Below are 20117 nucleotides of genomic sequence, written 5' to 3'. Positions count from 1 at the left end.
AAAACAATAAATGCTTTTCTGAAAATAAAAATCAATGAAATTTAGCGAATCTAGGATTATATATAAAATACGAAAATACGATAGCTGCTTTAAAAATAATTGGTGATTTCTAAATTAACATTTTAGATTTGGTGATCTCCCCTAAATTCATCTGTTCTCCCAAATTCGAGATCTTTCTACGTTATGTAACGCTATTGGAAAAGGGCAAATAAAATTAATATTAACCAATCATAGCTTGTCTCTAGAATCGCACCTACTTTGATATAAATACCTCTGACGAGCTAATTAAGCATTATTATTTTGCTAGCTTCTACATTGGTAATATCCTCCCGCTTCGCTTCTTCTGTGCCACTCTTCTTAAAATACTAGTGTATAAGAAATTATCATAATCGTATGATTAAAGAGTACATTGTCTACGAGGAAGTATTCTAGTGTGCCTGGAAATCTGAAAATAAAGATGATAATTGGCTGAACTTAGGTTAGGTATCACCTTCTTCCTCTCGCCCTACCACTCCACCATTGCGACTGTGCTTCGAAATCATTACATATATGTATCACAAGCAATATTAATTGACGCCTTCACACGATGTTTATGTGGCCTCTATAATAATTCATTTACTTTTCTTAGGAGGTTTCTTCATAAATGAAATATTAAGAGTCTTGATATCCGATTTTACTGAAAAGATTATGAGTGTTTTGTGTTGTCTTCAATCGTTTTCTCTGATGGCCTGATTTTTTAAACAAATTTATTCTTGTGCCACGAAGATGTTAAAAATTATTTTTAATGCACTTCAAAGAATAAATTCTAACTCACCGAAATCCGTTCTCTGCTAATATTTCACGGCTTTATGGAATGTGTATCAACAGGCGGAGCAATATCATATTCAGAAATTTCACCAGTGTATTTTTTGTATTTACTATGCTTGTTAAAAAAAAAACTCAACGCTAGAAAAATGTTTTAAAAAAGGTATTATTTTGGTTTCGCTATACTAAGCATATGAAACTAATTTTGACAAGCGCGTTATATAATAGACATTTTGAAAGTATGCTAAATTATATCTATGACTTTAACATGGCCTCTAGAATTCGAAGAGCTCCATTTTGCATGGATAAAGTTCGTAGGTTACATGTCAGTAGATGTATAGAGTATTTTATCAATGGAGTATTATATCTAATTAAGTATATAGATTTTACAGTAAATTAAGTAGCTGTAATACAACTAATTGGATCCGTAAGATTCATTTGAATGAAAACTTTCCCTATTCAGTCTAAATCATTTATGTTATACTTTATGATAAAAGATGCTTATAAATGAATGGTGCGGTTTTAAAAATGAATAATAAATCTATGTATGACCTTACCCGAGGTAAAACCTACACTGTAAGCACTGACAACTGTCCAAGTTTCTCATGCGCTATTTGCTGTTTGCTTGTCATGCTTACTGCGCAGCCGCAACGTCAGCTTCCATGATGGCGCCGCAACAGCAAAAGGTTTTCTGTGTGCTCCGCTTTGAGGAGGTGTCCAGATCTGTGGTTTCAGTGAAGCAGTGAGTTTTGTCCACATTTCTGTGTGGTGTCCCACGAGAAAGTGCACGGCTTATGTTTCTTTGAACAAGAAATTGTGAGCGGTGACTCAATTCCGGACATGTTGGAAACCTGGTAGTTACACCAATTGTTATCCAGCTAGCTGTTACACCAATTGTTATCCAGCTAGCTGTTACACCAGTTGTTACCCAGCTAGTTGTTACACCAATTATGATGATTACATTTTGCAACTGGACGGTGCTTCGCTCCATTTTCACAGGACAAGAGCTTCTTAATCGTATTCTTCCCCAACGCTGAATTGGACGTGCTGCGACAGCAAACTTCCCTGGCCACCCTGTTCAACAGATTTAACACCTTACGATTACTTTCTTTGGGGGGTTGTTAAACACCGAGTTCATGTACCTCCAGCTCCCGTGTCCGTTCAGAAAGTTTATGATTGGATAAAGCATGCACTGCATACCGTCACGGCGAAACATGCTACACCGATTATGAGAAGAATTTGATTACCGAGTAGATGTGTGTCGTGTTACCAAGGGTGCCCAGATTGAAAGATTGTAATTAATGCATCAAAAACTTGGACATTTGCCACTGCTTATTCTGTAAGGTTTGCCCATATAAATTAATACATCGATTTAAAGCCTCACCATTCATTTATAACCATCCAGTGTTATCGATGAGATGGTAAAAGTGCCATAAAATACTTCCATATGACTTTTATTTTTGACAGTTTATATGAATTCTATTTACTTCTTTATCTTAAATAAAGAGTTAAAACACAATAACTAATTTTGAGGACTTTTTTAAATAAAAATTTGAAATAGCAAATATCATCATCCAATATTTTTCTGAAGTGACATTCAATATCCATTAATCCTTTTTAGTTTTTTCAGCCTGCTAAAGAACGCAGCATCCATTTGGTTATCGGCTATTTAAAACCCAATAAAAAAAATAATTGAAGTGATGTCAGCTCTGGCAATAGATTGAAAATTCATTGTTAAACGACATGCAAATAATCATTCTACACGGAAGTATGTAATATGATGTTAGAAAAAGCATCTTTTATAATTTATAATACTAGTGAAATGCTTATGAAAACCATCAGTTAGATGCGTTATAAATTGAGCTAAATGTACCATGGATGACTGTAAATCATACGAGGACTGCAACTGGAAGCAAAGGATTCCTATATGAAAAACATGGGAAACCTATGAACATTACATTATATATGTAGAAAATCACGCAAACTCCCTGCAGATGGCCTTCCGTCGAGATTTGAAGCCAAATCGAACTATCAGTGTTCAACAGTTTCACGGTTCGGTTGCTGCTGGGTACTAGATACATTACGAATTACATCAAATACAGACACCAAAAATAAAATAAAGATAATATAAGAATTACGTTTATCGTTTTTAAATTATTCGAAATTTACGGAGCAATGTCAATCAATTTCAAAGGTAAATTAAAAAACTTATGCCATGGTGAATGGCTGCATTCACAAGACTGAGTGCTATTTGATGACTATAAGAATCAAGCCAATGTGAATGCTGACTATTTCTTTTCTATACTTATGTTGAATTTTCTGTCATTAATTATTAAAAGATACACTAATTTTATGCGATATAATTATCTATCAGGAGCTAATAAAACTGCTTTCTGAAATGTTATCAAAAACATGCCCTTTAGTATGCTACTTCACTTTGAGAAATAGGAGTTTCTAAATGTACACTCTGACACAAACACACACAAAGGAGGAAAAGTTCTTTATTTCCCGGTCTACCGGACCGATTGACGAAATTTAACTTACGTTTTTCATGTGTCGAAAGTGCGAATACGATGCATATTAGATTTATATGTGGCTTGTTAAACATAGGAATTTGATACAAAATCAGATTTTTTTCTGAAATGAAATACCGATGTTTTTTCCATATTTCGATTCTACGATTCAAATTATGCCAAGTACTAAGTTTCATAAGAATCGCACGAGTAGTTTTTAAAACATTAGTCCTGAGAATTGTATCTCCTCGATGTTAATTGGATTTGATACATTTGTATATTTTTTAACATCTCGTTTTTAATTAAACTTACTTGATTCCTTCTTTTGGAGTTAAAAATTTAGGTTCAATCCAGATAAAATTCGCAGATAATTTCTGATTTATTTTTTTAAATTTATACTTTGAGTAACTTTTATAACTTTTTCAAAAACATTTTTTAATTATAACTAAAATTGTTACCGTCACTTAAAGAAGATGGGCGTACCGCCATCTACTTTAAGTATCTTTGGGCATACCCCAAAGAATTAGAGTTTTTGTTAAAAAGTTTTTCTGTGATATACGCGAATTTATGTATTGCCCGTTTTGAAATTTAACATATTTGTTTTAAGCGATAATAACGCCAAATGTGTTTTTACTTTATTAAAATTGTTTGAAAATATGAAGGAGCATTTTTTTTTACCGTCTGTGCACAATAAAAGTAAAAGGATAATAGGTAGCAATAAATTAAAAATTTCGCTAATTATTCTTAGCGCAATCTGAAAATGTGAGCCAAGATAAGTTTTTTAAATTCTCGGTAAGTTGCTCATGAAGTTTTAAAAATTAATATTTTGTTATAATTTTTTAAGTCGTAGAATGAAATATCGAAAAAAATAGGTATGTCATTTCAGAAAAAGTCCAGTTTCGTGTCAAAATACCTATTGTTAGGCCAGTGTTATGTAATATATATTCTAAGTTGCGCTTTTGAGACATGCGAAACACAATTTAAATTTTGTAAATCGGCCTAGTAAAATGAGTGATGTGAAATCGTCCCTGCCTTTTTTTTGGGGGGGGGAGCGAGTGTACAGTCTAGGGAATAAGAAAGAAGATTAAAAACGGATTCTTGACATTAGAAACATCGTGCAAATGAACCTTTTTTCTTACCTGCTTGGCAACTAACAATTACATTATCACTATTTAGGGCCGATTTTTTTGCCACGAAAAATTTCCCGTAACTTCTAAAGTAACAGTGGAAAACGTGTAATAAATAATATTTAATTGGTAATCAAAGCGTATGGTTACCCAAACCATAGCAAACCATAACATTAGAAACTTACAGTTTGATGGTTTATAATTGTATAATAATTGCAGTGACAAAAACATTGCAGTAGCAATTCATATAAACTAGACGCTAACACGGACGTGTTAAAGAATTGTCTTAAAGAGTTTTTATAAAAATGAAAAAATACATAACAGTTTTAATGAGTGCAGCTAATGTAATTTTACGAGTTAATCTAGTAATTATTAATTAAATAGACGTGAAAACTGCGTTAATTACTTATAAATCCCCTAGTTTGTTAATTAGTAACAGTCGGACCAAATTTGAAAGAAGAAAAAATAAATATTTTACACTTAGCCGAATGGCAACACGCTGAAGTCTACGAGATAAACATATTTTATTTCGAGCAAAGGGAATGAATTTCTTATATATAGTCGAGTTTATTGATTAAATCTGAAAGAGAATAGACAAGTATTACTTTTTAGGGGTCAAATACTCAGTCATTACAAATGAATAATTTTACCTGTTGAACTCCAGCTTCCTAATGGGCCTGTATTTTGATTCTTTTTAGTTCTGATGCGCAGCACTCTAACACACATTATTACATACTGCACACATAATGCAGTGCACATACATATTTCTGATAATATGTAATGGAAAATTGGTTTTTACTGCATTTGTTGCTTCACATGATCCCTGTATTGCAGTCATTCGCTTATATTATAAGGATATAAATTGTTAAGTGTTAAAAGTGTTCAAAATGGCATTTTAAATTTCTTAGGTAAGAGATTTTAAATTTCATTTTATTTTATTCTCTCTGCAAAATTTCTTACAAACATAATTTGAAATCAGTATTTCCGTGAAATAAACCATGTCTTATTTTGTCTATATATTTTCTTAAATGCCAGCTAAACAACCATATGCTTAGGCCTGTTTTGTCAACACACATTTTAATTTGGCCGCCACTTGTACAAAAAGTAAATCCCTGCTGTTTTTAGAAAGCAAAATATTAAGCTATACCAAAAAATAAATCTCTCGTGTTTTTTCATCACGCTATTCCCTGCACATTGGGAGAGAAGAAAAAAAAATTCTTTTTTATTATTCTAAAAATATTTAAAAATATACGACGGAGCAAACGACCTATTTGTAAATGGAGGACCTGCCAAAATTGGATGCGCTGGAAATGACACCCAAGATAGTACTAGCATTTCAATCAGTTGGAGCTTCAATTACGTCACGTTTCCCAATTGGTTAAGCTGTATATTACGTCATTCCCTCCGGGGCGCATGTCTAATAAGCTCGCTGTGCTTTCCGAGTTGCTAAATGTGTTGTTTGTAAATAATTCTAGCGACTTTAATAGTTTGTGTGTTTTGTAGAAAGTCTTAAGAAATGCGTAGACGAGAATTTGCATAAGGTGTTCTTCAGAAGATTTGTGCAATATATTTATTTGCTTTGTATGAATTGTTATGTCAACAATTTTTATGACTTTTTGAGATACGAAAGTCGACAAGCTATTTTTTGAGAATAGGTAAGTTTTGTTTTCTAATATTATTATAAAGATTCTGTGTAGGAAAACACATTCCTTCCATTATAACAAGAGTATTTTTAAGATAATGTTTTTCGAATTCCGTGCAAATGATTTGAGAATTTTAAGTTTATTAATGATATAAAAGTATCATAAGAAAGGCGACCAATATAAATTCGACCCATATTTTTGCACTCAAATTTTAATTATCAAAATCGTTTGCAGCCAAATATACGTTTTACATCGAGGGGAAAAATGAATAAATGCGTTCATCGTCGCATAAGCAAACAAAAATTTTGATTTATTAGTCCAAAGGGACTTTCTCCCTAAGGAACTATTGTTTTCGTTTTGCGATTTTGCGTCGAATCACCCTAAATGTCGTTCCACGTTTCAAACTGTTGCCACCAAACATCATCGTCCTGTATTGAAAAAAAATTAAATAACGAAGAATCTGCATAAATGTATATATGTTTCTCGCATTGTGATAAAACAACGGTACCTAGAGCCATCGAATTTTGAATGACGTAATCTTACTGCGAATATGGGCATCTGGAAGCCCAAATTTGAAATTTAGAATTTGTTTTATTATCGATTTCAAATTTTGTAAAAATGTAAACGAATTTTTAATTGCCACATCAAGGATTTCAAAGCGAGAAATGACAACGTCGTACAGAAAAAAAAAAAAAAAAAAAAAAACATTTTTATCTCCAGCTTTGGAGACTGTGTATCGGAAATTCTAAAGATATGCTCATTTTAAAATTATTTTGCGGTATTGCTCTTGAACTGAATTTTATGGTTTAAGTGTGAAGAACATGATATTAAATAAATAAAGGAAACACACAAAATGTTAAAAAAGCGCCCCTTTGGACGTAATTTAAAATCTGAATCTTTCAGATTTATTTATTTTTTTATTTTTTTAATAATGTATTTCTCTGAAACTAAAATATACATTTTGCTTATAATATATCCTACTGATAAATTTTATAAAAAATTGCTTCTTTTTTTGTAGCTATTTATTAACGTAAATTTCTAGCGCCAGATGTTTTTGGGTACTTTTCCGTTTCGCCAGCGCAAGTCTCGCCAAGCAGACTTTGTTGGCGACAGCATACACTATACACATAAAAAATGTTAACAAATGTTAGTTCTAAGAATTTTTTATTTTGATATGGTTTGATTTTAATATGGTTTAAAATTTTGTAAAAAACCAATAAATAAAGACAGTAAATTTGTAAAATAACGTTAATTTAAGAATTTACTATGCTTTCATGGTTCAACATCCTGATTCGCCGGTTCTTATCACGTGACCCCAAGTGATCTCATCTCACGTAAACTACGCTACAAAAATCTAATTCTCTCAGTAATTATCTACATTAATTTCAAGTTAAATCTTATAGAATACAAGTTTAAATGCAAGAATTATTTCAATTCGTACAAATAGTTTACTCATAAATTATGTAAAACCACAGTGCTTTACTTCGCTACTGCATTCTCATTAGAATTGATGAATTTAACCCTTGATTTTGCCTTTCTATATTTTCGCCTTCCGGTGAGCGGTGTGATTGCATCCTAATTGACTTAATGACCGCGAATGTTCTTAGGGCATAAAACTGAACTATCTTGCAAAAATTCTATGTAATTGTATGCCAATATTGAAAGAAACAATCAATCTGATAAGAAATGGCTGCGACTTGTTTTGAAAATGAAGCGTAAAAGGTTACCAGCGAAGATATTCCGTTTGGCATCAGTTGTACCATTATTGGCGACTTTATCGTTTGCGCCGGCAAAACGGAAAAGTACCTGTTTTTATAAAAGTACAAAATAATTATTTTATAATTTTTATAATTGTTTACATTTTAAAATTTACATTTGTTTTGAAATGTTTAATGGTCAACTCTTTATGATTTGTTACACTATTAACTGTAGTTTGCAGCAACAGTTTTGTTTTATTATTTGTTTCTTTGACTTTGCGAAATTCAGTTTAGATATTTTCCCTATTTACCTTATAGTACTTCCCATTTTTAATGCTTTTGACATTCGACGGTTTCTAATTTTACGTGGGTGTCTCTTAAAATTATATTTAAATAATAATAACCAAAATTAAGGAGTCAATGAAGCAGCGTCATTTACGTCGTGTTTTGGCTCATATTCTAAGCATCAAAATCATTCACTATAAAATAACTATAAGTGAGTTCATTTAAAACATTACAAATATTATCAAAAAACGGTACGTCGACAGAATAACTTTATAGATAAATGTAAACGCGAAATCGTAGCTAAAAATTTCGGAAATGTTTTTGTAAAACATAGAACTGTAGAACACACATGCGTTTCAAGAGTGTGAACGGGCTGATTTCATGGACGGTCACGAAGCCTTTCATAGTTTTAATGCAAGTGCATGGATATGATGTTATTTCGATTCATGCACACTTATATAACGATCACATATATTTTTGTATAATGTAAAATGAAATGTCTGAAGAAACGAACTTCCATCGGAAAATTAAATTACAGGGGCAAGTCTGTTTAACATTTAAATAAATGGCTATCTCGCTCAATTGGCGAGGTATCGCCAAGCTGGCAGTGGTTTTACCAACTACATTTCGTCGCCAAATCTGGCGATAAATTGACAAAAGTCGCCATACTCGGCGATCATTTCGAGACATTTGGGTCTGGTCCTCGTATAACTGTAATTGGTATTCTGATTGTATAAATGTATTTAATCCTTATATGTAACTCTAACCAATCCGGCCTTTATATGCCTTCCAGTAATTTCGAGATGCGGAAGGTACTAGATATTTCTTGGCAGGGGAAATTATATAAAACCGGACAAAGCATCAGTTTCACAGTTGTTAGTTTATATTTGTTTTCTGAGTATTGAGATATCCTGAGAGCTTCGCCTTTTAGATACGCTTTGCATTGCCTCGTGTTTCGCATTTTTAGTAGTTTGTATTATTAACTACTGAGTATGCTCTATCCCATTGAAAAGAGCTGCGTAAGCACTTTTGTGGAAAGTTCCAGGTCTATAAAATGTCTCCTTTGGAAAAATAAATTTTATGCAGCTGTCTTCGGTTCTGTGTGCGGTCAGCTCATTACGACCCCGTACGTACGCCACAATATATTTTGAACATTATGTATTGTATTTCATACTTCGTTGTCTGTTAATATTTCGTACCTTGCTGATGTTTGTTGGCATTATGGGTTGAGTGAAATTAACTAAACTGTTTGAGGGTTAAGAGCAGAATCGGCCTCTTATTTGTTTCGCGTTTGCTTGGCGCTTTTTACAAGAAGAAGAAGAATTGGATTTTTGTCCATTTTCTTTGACTTTTCGATGTGTGCATGGATACCGAGTATGTGCAATTCTTAAAAACGCGCCAAGCAGTGGGGGATTCTGCACTTTCCCCTCTGTTTGATGTTCACTACGTAACTTATTATGAAAATATTAAGTTCAAAAAAACATTTGATTGTAAGCCATTTTATTTCTGATATAACGCGAAGTTAGCTCCGTACCCGTCTCCCGGTTTTTACATCGTGTAGTTGTAATTGAATATGGCGAAACACGCGAGTGTTATCTTCGTGAAAGACATCTAACAAAAACTGATTCACGTTCAATTACATATGGGGATGTTTTAAAATAAACAGCCGCTTATCCAAATGTCGAGCTACTAGTTCTCATCAGTGCGATGCATTCAGATTATTTCAAACTAAACTTGCTACATTTCATTAATAACAATGGAACTTTTGCTCTATTACGTGCTTTCACTGTAAATGTGAAATTCTGCTATGAGTTTAAAAGCGGAGTATTGTCTTTAAGAATGAGAAAAATTTATATATCGATGCCCCTTTTTAATTAAAATGTAATATCTATTAAAAAGTAAAATAAATTTTCACTTGTATAACAACATGAAATGATGTCTCTAAGTTCGCTTAAGTTCAAAAACGATTCAGGTTAGTTAAAGTTCCCGGGAGATGGTAACGCATGTTTGCACATAAATCTCGCCAAATTACAATGCAAGTCTCTGAGCGATTGTTAAATAGAGGCTATTTTTTATTTAAAATTTACTATTTGGGGCAGCAGCAAAATTTATATATTAAAGTAAATTTAGCAGAATGTCAGCGCATTATTATTCATATATTTCTTTGAAATATATATCTGGATATTCCTGAGCAATTTTAGAACCATTTTTAAACTTAAATTAAGTAAATGAAATATAATTTAAATATAAAATTTATATAAAAAAGGCGGAGGCTGGATTTTGTTTGGTTTAACTGAAAGGTTATTTAACACATGGTTTGGCGGATTTTATTAACACATTATAATTAACACATGTATATGATCATGTATATGATATTATAATTAACACATGGTTATTTAACACATGTATATGATCTGAATAAAACTAGTGACATCTCAAAGCAGTTCTTCAGATATTTCACAAACATTTCGGAGTTACTGTTTTCAGTTCTTTCGAATCACAGTATTATTGTTATATTGCGTGAGTCACAACTAAAGTTTTAACGAGTTTAATAATCAATAAAGTAAATGATTTGTCATTAATTCAAGAATAGGAAAATTTCAAAAACATATTACTCCACGTCCGTTCTTATTAATGATATTTTATTTTTTGTTACTTGCTAACCATTTTTGGTCACTTCATTCTGAGTAAAACAAAATTTGGTATAACCTTTACTCGGCGAAAGATTTTCGGTTTATTTTTGAAATTATAACATTACATAGCTTAACTTAGCACAGCAAAATGAACATTTAAAAGCGTTGTGTACCTTGAAAATTATTTGATTCATATTTCGTTAATTCATTTATATCGTGCTGCTTTCAAAAAATTAATAATTATTACTTAAGCTTTGAAAACTGAAGTACCTTTTTCTTCCTGATTATTTTGAGTTGTAATCCAAAAGATACTGATACTATTAAAAATGCAACTGTTGCCTTTAAATATCACGGAAATTGTAGCGATATATTTTGCTTTGGGTGAAAATTGGTAATTTCTGACTCCCCCCCCCTGGTTTTATAATTTGGTAGATTTATTGTGTTTTAAGTCTGTTTTCGAATGTATGCTCGACAACAGGAAACACACGCATGCGCATAACACGCAATTGTTTGGACACACATAGATCTACTTACTTTTTACTAAACCACATTCTTTGGCTGTAAAAATATATATAGACTACTGTTCTTCCCTTTAGAAATTTTTAAAAAGCGTTTATTATTATTATTTCTGAACAGAACACTATGCATGAACAATAAAAATAGTCAAATATTTATTTCGTTAGCAATACTTGTTTGCCTTCAAAGGCAAGCTATGTAAAAATTAATCTATCGTGTAAAAATTAACAACAAAAAAATTTGCATTTAACTCTATACAGCTATTTGATGACTTTCATTACTTTTCATAAGTATTTCTCAGCATCTTTCAATAATCTTGCGAAAATGAAATTATGATATCATAATAATTTTATGGTTTTGTTTTACATTGTTGTTATGCAATCATTTTTATAAGATTACTGGGTAGATTTTATATGTTACGTTAGTAGATAATGTTTTCGTACGGAAACTAGAATTATTAATATTTATGTTATATGTTATAACAAAAAATACTGTCTTCATCATAAAAATTTCATCATAATTTTTGTTCCTTACGCATTTCTCTAGACTTTTCTAATGCGAAAATAAAAAAAAAATCCCTTTCTTTAATTCCCCTTATATCATATTTCTTCCCTAAAATCTTCTGCTTCATTTTTCTTTCTGGCAGTTTCCTTTATAAAGAAGATCTTAGAAAGGAAAAAAATACCACGTTTTATTCACGTTTAAAAAAGTAATGTAATATAATCTAATGCAGTGTTAAATAAACCACGTAGAAAAATATTTTAATGAGATTTAAAGCATATACAACGAGCTGGCGTTGTGAATTAAAATGTCTGCGAACTAAAAACGGAGCTAACATTACATTTTGCCTTGTTTATATCTTAAATTTTCTCGCAAAAGAAGCTTTTAAATATATAAAAAAATATTTATTTATTTCGGTTTGGATTTGTAAGAAGATAAACTTGCGTGGTTTTTTATTGAATAATATGGTCTGTTTCGTATTTAACTTATGTAAAAAATTTTGATTTTTATATTTTAAGCATATAAAAATGCCTCTTGTTATCTCAGTATATTTTTATACTGAACTACACGTTGAGTTTCAACTTTTTTGCTTGTTATGAGCATTTATCTGAACTGATTTAATGCATGTTTATATTAATTTAACCGAAAGCGTTTTAAATCTTTGCGAATATTTCTCTCAACAGCAGTTGAATGGAATTTTATACAATCACAAGTTTCGTAAAAGAAATGAGAGTTGAGCCTAAACTTGTACGACTAAAAAGCTTGAGGCTGAAGTTCGCAAAAATTCGGATGTTGAGAAAAATAGTTTAGCCTTCAGTATACAGTCCCCGTAAAGCGCTACAACGCTTAACATGCTGAAACAGCTATTTGATGCCTTCGTGGAATCCATCTTTTTAGAATTCTTCGCTTACGATTTTCTGAATTTTTAGTGCTATTTAAGTAATTACTGCAGTGGGGGGAACAAGAGAAAATAGTATGCAAGTTCGAAATCTGGTGAATAAGAGGGATGGATAAGAACTGAGACACTTCTTTTTGCTAGAAAGTCCGTGACGGCAATGCAACTGTGTGACGGGGCTTTGTCCTAGAGTAGTAACAAATTACACAAGCTTTTTCGGGCCTGAGGAGGTAAGTTCTTTTTAGGATTCTACCCATTACATCGTTACAACATGGAATTCAGCGGTCGTCCGTTAGGAAAATATTCCTTGTGATTTATTAAATTTCAGTTAAAACACAAGGTATTTTCCTCTTTTCTGCGTACCTTCGTGGTCTAACGGTAGCATACTCAGCGCGTATTCAAGAGCTCCAGGTTTGAAATACAAAATCTTTGTTTACAATGTTTTAAACATCTGAGTTCTCAGATGTTCAAAAATATTTTTTCTTACCTGCAGTGCATTACAAGGTAAAATTTTTGACGAATAACTCGTCACACTAGTTGCTTTTTGAAATAGAAATCCTTTACCTAAGAAGAACGCAAATATGAACAATTAAATTTGTTTCTTTCAGCAAACAAACTCGAGAAAACAACTTCCATTTTATTTCTCAGATTTCCAATAATTGGGTTTCGTAAGTAGAGAGAAATTTAATGGAAACTAAAGTTGCTGACTCGAAAAACCGAAATACTAATACTTTCTGCAGTCTACGTTAATTACTTTTCTTTAGATGAATCAAAAAGTTTAATCATTAATAAACTATGCTCCATCTTTTTATTATGAACATGTACTATTACGAAGTTTCTGTAAATCAATGTTTGAACGATTTATAATTCATTTCTAAGAAAACTATTGTTATTTTTCGAAAATATACACGATTTCGTTTGCTGCAATCGTTTTAATAATTTGAGAGGGTTTTTTTATTTTAATCATATGCGTTTGCAGTTGCTTTTAATAGCTTTTGAAACAAAAGCGATGGCATTTGTTATTGTTATTAATATCCGCGTGCTCCTCTCTATGAGTTAGGAAATAACGTTTGTAATTAATGTTTTAATAATTCAAGTACCATTCTGTTTCCGAATTACTCAAATACATTTCTTTCATTGTTTGAAATTATCAGTTCAATTAGTTCTTCCATATTATTTTTACCATTGCATTATTCAGTACTCTCTTAAGTTCAATAGAAAATAGAAGGTTACAAAAATTTATGCACACAGCGCAATTCAGATTTTAAATTGCGTCCAAAGGGGCATTTTTTTTAAACATTTTGTGTGTTACTTTTATTTACTAAGTATCATGTTCTTCGCCGTTAAATCATAAAATTCAGTTCAACAGCAATATCGCAAAATAATTTTAAGTTGAGCATATCTTTAGAATTTCCGATACGCAGTCTCACGCGCTGGAGATGAAATTTTTTTTTCTGTACAACTTTGCCATTTCTCGCTTTAAAATCCTTGAGTTTGTTAATCAAAAATTCGTTAAAATTTTACAAAATATAAAATCGATAATAAACAAATTCCAAATTTAAAATTTGGGCTTTCAGATGCCCATATTCGCAGTAGGATTACGTCATTCAAAATTCGACAGCTGTAGACATGGAAAGCCAAATTTGAATTTCGTCAATCGGCTCAGTAGAACGAGGAATATAAAACAGTCCTCCCTCCTTTTTTTTCTGTGAACAATTGTGTAAAGGGATTCGAAGGATTCGGAAATATCAATTTTAAAGAATTTTGACATTGAAATGCACTGAATTAAAGTATAAAATGTCAAACCTAAACTGAAATGCATTTTTTAAACAATAAGAAAATATATTTACTCATGCATTTTGTAAACAAAAAGAAAATACAAAAATAGCACATATGTATGATACTTTAAGCAACTGCCAATTTTTACCACCTTGTTCAAAGGTCTTAATTATAAAGTTTGTTTTATGAAACTAAGTGCATTTTTTCGGCAGCATTTCACTAATTTCTTTCAGAATTCCTCTTGAAGATCAATTTCAGCATCATTTAGGAAAATGATTTCCTAGTTCCAAGTAAGTGAGATTTATCAATTTCTATTTCGTTGGCGAGGGCAACTGCTGTTGTTGATTAAGAAGGTGCTAATATTCCAGCCTCGAGCAACGCATGCGTTGTGTCTTTGCAGTTGGATGTAACATGCTGGAAGATATTCCGAAAATTCCTGCATTTGTCATACAGATAAGATTAAATATAATCAGTAGTTGGTTGTATTTAACGTGATTTTAAAATGACGATTTTTGACATTATTGCAATGGATATGTTCTTTATAAAAGTTTCCACGAAGCGACGAGGTACACGGAACACTAAGCACCTTAACTGTTTTACTCTTGAAATGAAAGTCGATGTGTTTTTCATTAGCTGTCAGTACATTTGCTTGAAAATGTGAATTCCTTGTCAATTGAATACTTAGACCATTTTTCTTTGAATTATGTATGGCCGATCCTTAGACTATTTTTCTTTGAAGAATCTATGGTCGATGGTCTTTTGTGTTTTGCGAATAGTTTTTGTATTTTATGTCTTCTTTGTTTGTATTTGCGTTATTTGTATTTTTAGCCCAAAGGGCGGTAACCCAGAAGGGCTATTTAGTCTCAAAACGGCATTTTGTGGCGTTTCACTATAAACGGCGAATAACTTTTTAAATTGTTGCCACCAAATATTATCGTTCTGTGTTATATTTAAAAAAATTAAATAATGAAGAATCTGCATGAATGTATGTATGTTTCTCGCACTGTGAAAAAACGACGGTACGTAGGGTCATCAAATTTTGAATAAAGTAATCCTCCTGCGAATATGATCATCTGGAAGCCCAAATTTTGAATTTCGAATTTGTTTTTATTATCTGTTTCATATTTTGTGGGACTTTAACGAATTTTTGATTAAGAAGTTCAACGATTTCAAAGCAAGCAATGGCAACACTGTACGCGAAAATAAAAACATCTTTATCTCCAGCGCGCGAAACTGTGTATCGGAAATTCTAAAGGTATTATATTTTAAAATATTTTGTGATATTGCTGTTGAATGGAATTTTATGTGTTTTAAGGGCGAAGAACATGATATTTAATAAATAAAGGTAACACACAAAACGGTAAACAAACGCCTCTTTGGGAGTAATATAAAATCAAAAGCTTTCAGATTTTTTCATCTATTGTCTTGTTTAAACCTTTAATGAATGTTTTGTGTCTTTTGTATTTTGTATATAGTTTTCTGGTCCATATTTTACAAATGACTGATTGATAAGTCGTATATTTCATACTGCATAGCCACCACTTTCTGCCCCCCCCGTCAATGCATTTTTAGTTTTGTAGTACAACTAGAATATGCGTCTCATGGAAGATATAGAAGATACATTTTGTGCCATTTTTGTAATATTATACCACATGCCTCCCCATTAGAGATGTCTAACAAATGCCCCACCCAATGTCTTCCTTCCCATCCCTTGAGCAAAACTGCTAATTTGTGTGCCATACAGCTTATTAAATGTTACTAAAGAGCTTTGAAAAAGGTAGCTTTAATTACTGTTATCCTATATTTTAGGCATTTATCTCGAGATCAATTAAGCCTTAATCCTCATTTCATGTATAATTTATTATACAGGGCAAGCTTTTGCGAATATTATACGATACGGTTGAGAGATAGTTTGCATATTAATTTCGTAGGTGAAGTATCGGCTGAAGTTCAGAAGTCCCTGCTTTCACCAAAAAAAAAAAAAAAAAAAGGTGTTAGAAGTGTTGAGCTGATTATGCTGCTGATTCCAGTGTTAGATAACCGACCTGATAGATTGAACATTCATTTTTGCTTTTGGGGGAATAATGTAGATTCTAGCATTGTTTCAATCGAAGTAATATAATGCATTTGATAAATTTCTTCAGAAATTTCTGCTTAACCTGGCGCATTTAGGAGTCTAAATTTCTTTTCATAGTAGATAATTAATTATTTCTGATAAATTAAAGCAATATATCGCAAATACTCGAAGATAAGTATTTGGGTATTTGCTTAAGAATGAACATTATCCCTTTTGGAAAATAATCGAATATCATGTTAATTTCAAGAAATGTAAACTGTTTATTCTTGACCAGAACAAGAGCAGGTTACCTTGACTAATACATCATTACGCTAGTACATCTTACGCAAATTAAAATAACGTGAAAGAAAACCTGCGCTAAGGTGAGAACACAGAAAAAGGTTGAGACCAGGGAAACGACCATGTTATCACTGTTGTTATAGAAAATGGTAAACCTTGAGCATTGATCTGGTCAAATAGACATAGCTTGTTTTTGTCGTTTCTGAAAACGAAATCCAATAAATTTTCAAACAATAATACTACTAAGCAAATTCTCATAATAATACCAGGAACATTGGATGAATTCTGCATCTTTCTTTATATTAATTGAACATACGTGAGAGAATATCTCTGTATAGCTGCTGGGCATCAGCTAAGCAAAGATTGAAGCAGTGTAAAGACCATTTTGCTATTGATTTCTGTGATTATGAATTACCTCTTAACACGTGGCAGATAAACGATTTTTACATTCTGTTTAATTTCATTAACGTTATTGCTGCAAAGGTGAAGATTTTTTGCATATCAAAGAATTACGAATTTTATGTAATTCATTTTTCAGATACAAATGTTTCATCATACAACTGACTTTAAAAACAAATTTTTTGGAAGTAACGATTGCAAACCAAACCTGAACTTTCATGCTAAACCTACTTAAACTTATCTTGCTTTAACGAGTTTTCTTCTAAATGAGTCTAACTAAATTTAACAGAAATCTTGTATATGATTTTTAAAACTTCTTCAATTCATACGAGAGATCAACTACTTTAGTTAACACCTGTTTAACTGAACCTTGCTCTCATGAAATTTTCACTGAACAGAAATCTAACTAAACTAAACAGAAATCTTATATATAAGTTTTGAAACTTCTTTAACATGCACGAGGAATAAAACTATCTTAATTACAACTGATTAATCTTACTTTTCCTTAGAATATTAATTTAAACAAAATTTTAACTAAACTAGAGGTGTTAGGTATGATCTCCTAAACTTCAATAATACACGTAAGAAATAAAAACGTAATTGAAATGTTTCATAAGGTACTTTCTTCTTCCTTCTAGTACGACTTCGTGCTGTAATGGTAGCACACTAGGCGCGTACTCGAGAGGTCCAGGTTCGAGTCCCGGTAAGGACACTGCTCATTTTTCACGTATCTAGCATAAAAAAACCTAATGTCTCTGCAGTGGCATCCGAACTAAAAGGTGGTGGACAATAATTCCTCACCACCAGGATTTGGCGATTGGGCCCCTCATTCCCAATCGCCATTTAAAAGGAAGAGTATGTAAGGTACTTTCTCCTTCCTTCTCAAATGCCTTCGGGGTGCAACGATTACCAAACTCGGCGCACATTTGAGAGGTCCAGGCTCGAATCCCGGCAAAGACATTGCTCATATTTCAGGGCTCCAGTATAAAAAAATCTAATCTCTCTAAAGTGGTGCGCGAACAAAAAGGTGTTGGGTGAGCTGAAAGGCATTGCCCATTTTACATGTGTCCTGATTCGAAATGACTCAACAGTTTATTAAAACTACACCTTTGCAATACAACTTAATATTAAGAATTACTATCTACCGCTACTTGTAGGATTTCATTAACTCATGTGTATTAAAGCAATACAACCTCAAAATCAAACGTCACCTAGGCCGCCGGCTCCGTTAATGTCGGTTCTAAACTCACACACAGAAATGTTCACTCATCAGCTATACAGATGTGGCCTTATCGGGCTTAACAGCTGTCTTGATTAGATGCTACAACACTATTTCTAAATTATATGATTTATTTTCTGTTTAAGCTCAACCTAATTTATATTCTGGTGATGGTTATGGTTGAGGGAAGAAATAGCAGGTTACAGAAAATAATTAGCATAAAAAATAATGTGTTAACTAAAATAAACCTTACAATGTTATCATTTAGCTTTTGAAGAATGCTAATGAAAATAAGAAGAATGAAATCTCTGATGCAAAAGGTTATAGAATCTTTCTTTCTTTCGTAGCATAAACGCATGACCTCTAGAGAGATTCAAGAGAATAATTCTCTTCTCTGAAACTGTAGACAGACAGAGTCAAAAAAACTCTGTCAACCTACAACCTCAAAATCAAACGTCACCTAGGCCGCCGGCTCCGTTAATGTAGGTTCTAAACTCACACACAGAAATGTTCACTCATCAGCTATACAGATGTGGCCTTATCGGGCTTAACAGCTGTCTTGATTAGATGCTACAACACTATTTCTAAATTATATGATTTACTTTCTGTTTAAGCTCAACCTAATTTATATTCTGGTGATGGTTATGGTTGAGGGAAGAAATAGCAGGTTACAGAAAAGAATTAGCATAAAAAATAATGTGTTAACTAAAATAAACCTTACAATGTTATCATTTAGCTTTTGAAGAATGCTAATGAAAATAAGAAGAATGAAATCTCTGATGCAAAAGGTTATAGAATCTTTCTTTCTTTCGTAGCATAAACGCATGACCTCTAGAGAGATTCAAGAGAATAATTCTCTTCTCTGAAACTGTAGATAGACAGAGTCAAAAAAAGGTGTAAATAGACCTTTTATTTGAACATAAAGAAGTAACAATGACCCGACTTGGGTTCATACAACAAATATTGTTGAACCAAGATCAAATGTAGTTTGATTAGTCTAACGGCTGAAAGGATAAAGTAACGCGCAGAAAGGCTCTGGTTCGTAGAAAACCGGTGAGAGAAGCCTAATTGGCTAAAAGCACTCAACCCTACAGAATAAAATTGCTATTCAGTGACGGTAACAAAAGAACCTCAAGTAGGCAGAACACACTCTAAAATCAACTTGCGAAACATTTGCTTAAATAGTACTTCTTTCTCCCTCAATATAAATAAACGTTCGCTATCTCATTAACATTCTAGCACGAAAAGCGTGGGTGAAAAACTGAGCAACAGGAAAGTTGCTTAAACTCAAAATTAACAGTTAGTCTCAAAAATAAATAAATAAATCCTAACAAAGTAAAAGAGAGATGTGAGGACTATGGATTTTGACTTAAAATTGGACCCAGTAAAATTTGTTAGCTACAAGAAGTACCACAAAGATAGTTCTCAAGCTATTAATTGCGGGCATTTCAATTCCGAATACTCTATCGCTGCCTGCTTTATTAATACGACTGCTCAGAACACGGCTTCTCTGAATGCTCCAGCACAACAAATGAAGCACGGGTGATTAGGTTTCGCATTTCGACCTGCTGATTGGATAAGGAAGAACATCACGTACGACTCAGCTTAAAATTTCTCCCAATCATTTCTGTTGTTTTGTTAGTTCTGCAGTCGACTGGAGGTTCAATTTGATGATTTGCGAAATGCACACCAGATTAACCCGAGTAAGAGAGTGGCGATAGTTTTCGAGAGAATTCCACGATGAAGCACG

The 20117-nt window shown here is 32.4% G+C and overlaps 1 protein-coding gene across 5 annotated transcripts in view; it reads left to right on the top strand.

The window, feature by feature from the left end:
• LOC118188795 (thrombospondin type-1 domain-containing protein 7B-like) overlaps positions 1 to 20117 on the top strand; it is a 1066734-nt gene that overhangs the window by 705291 nt on the left and 341326 nt on the right. Inside the window, exon 1 of one of the 5 annotated variants that reach the window (XM_085823428.1) lies at positions 5937 to 6099. The exons of the other annotated variants lie outside the window; for them this stretch is intronic. The gene's annotated coding sequence lies outside the window, so the exon portion shown is untranslated. Of the gene's footprint in view, positions 1 to 5936; positions 6100 to 20117 lie in introns of those variants that run through there. 5 annotated transcript variants of the gene reach the window in all.

The sequence above is a fragment of the Stegodyphus dumicola genome, chromosome 9 (assembly GCF_044657685.1).
Source record: "Stegodyphus dumicola isolate Sdum_Otavi_A_Nest chromosome 9, ASM4465768v1".
Taxonomy (NCBI): Eukaryota; Metazoa; Arthropoda; class Arachnida; order Araneae; family Eresidae; genus Stegodyphus; species Stegodyphus dumicola.
Note: the sequence above shows the minus strand (reverse complement) of the source record. Positions and strands in the feature narration are given on the sequence as shown.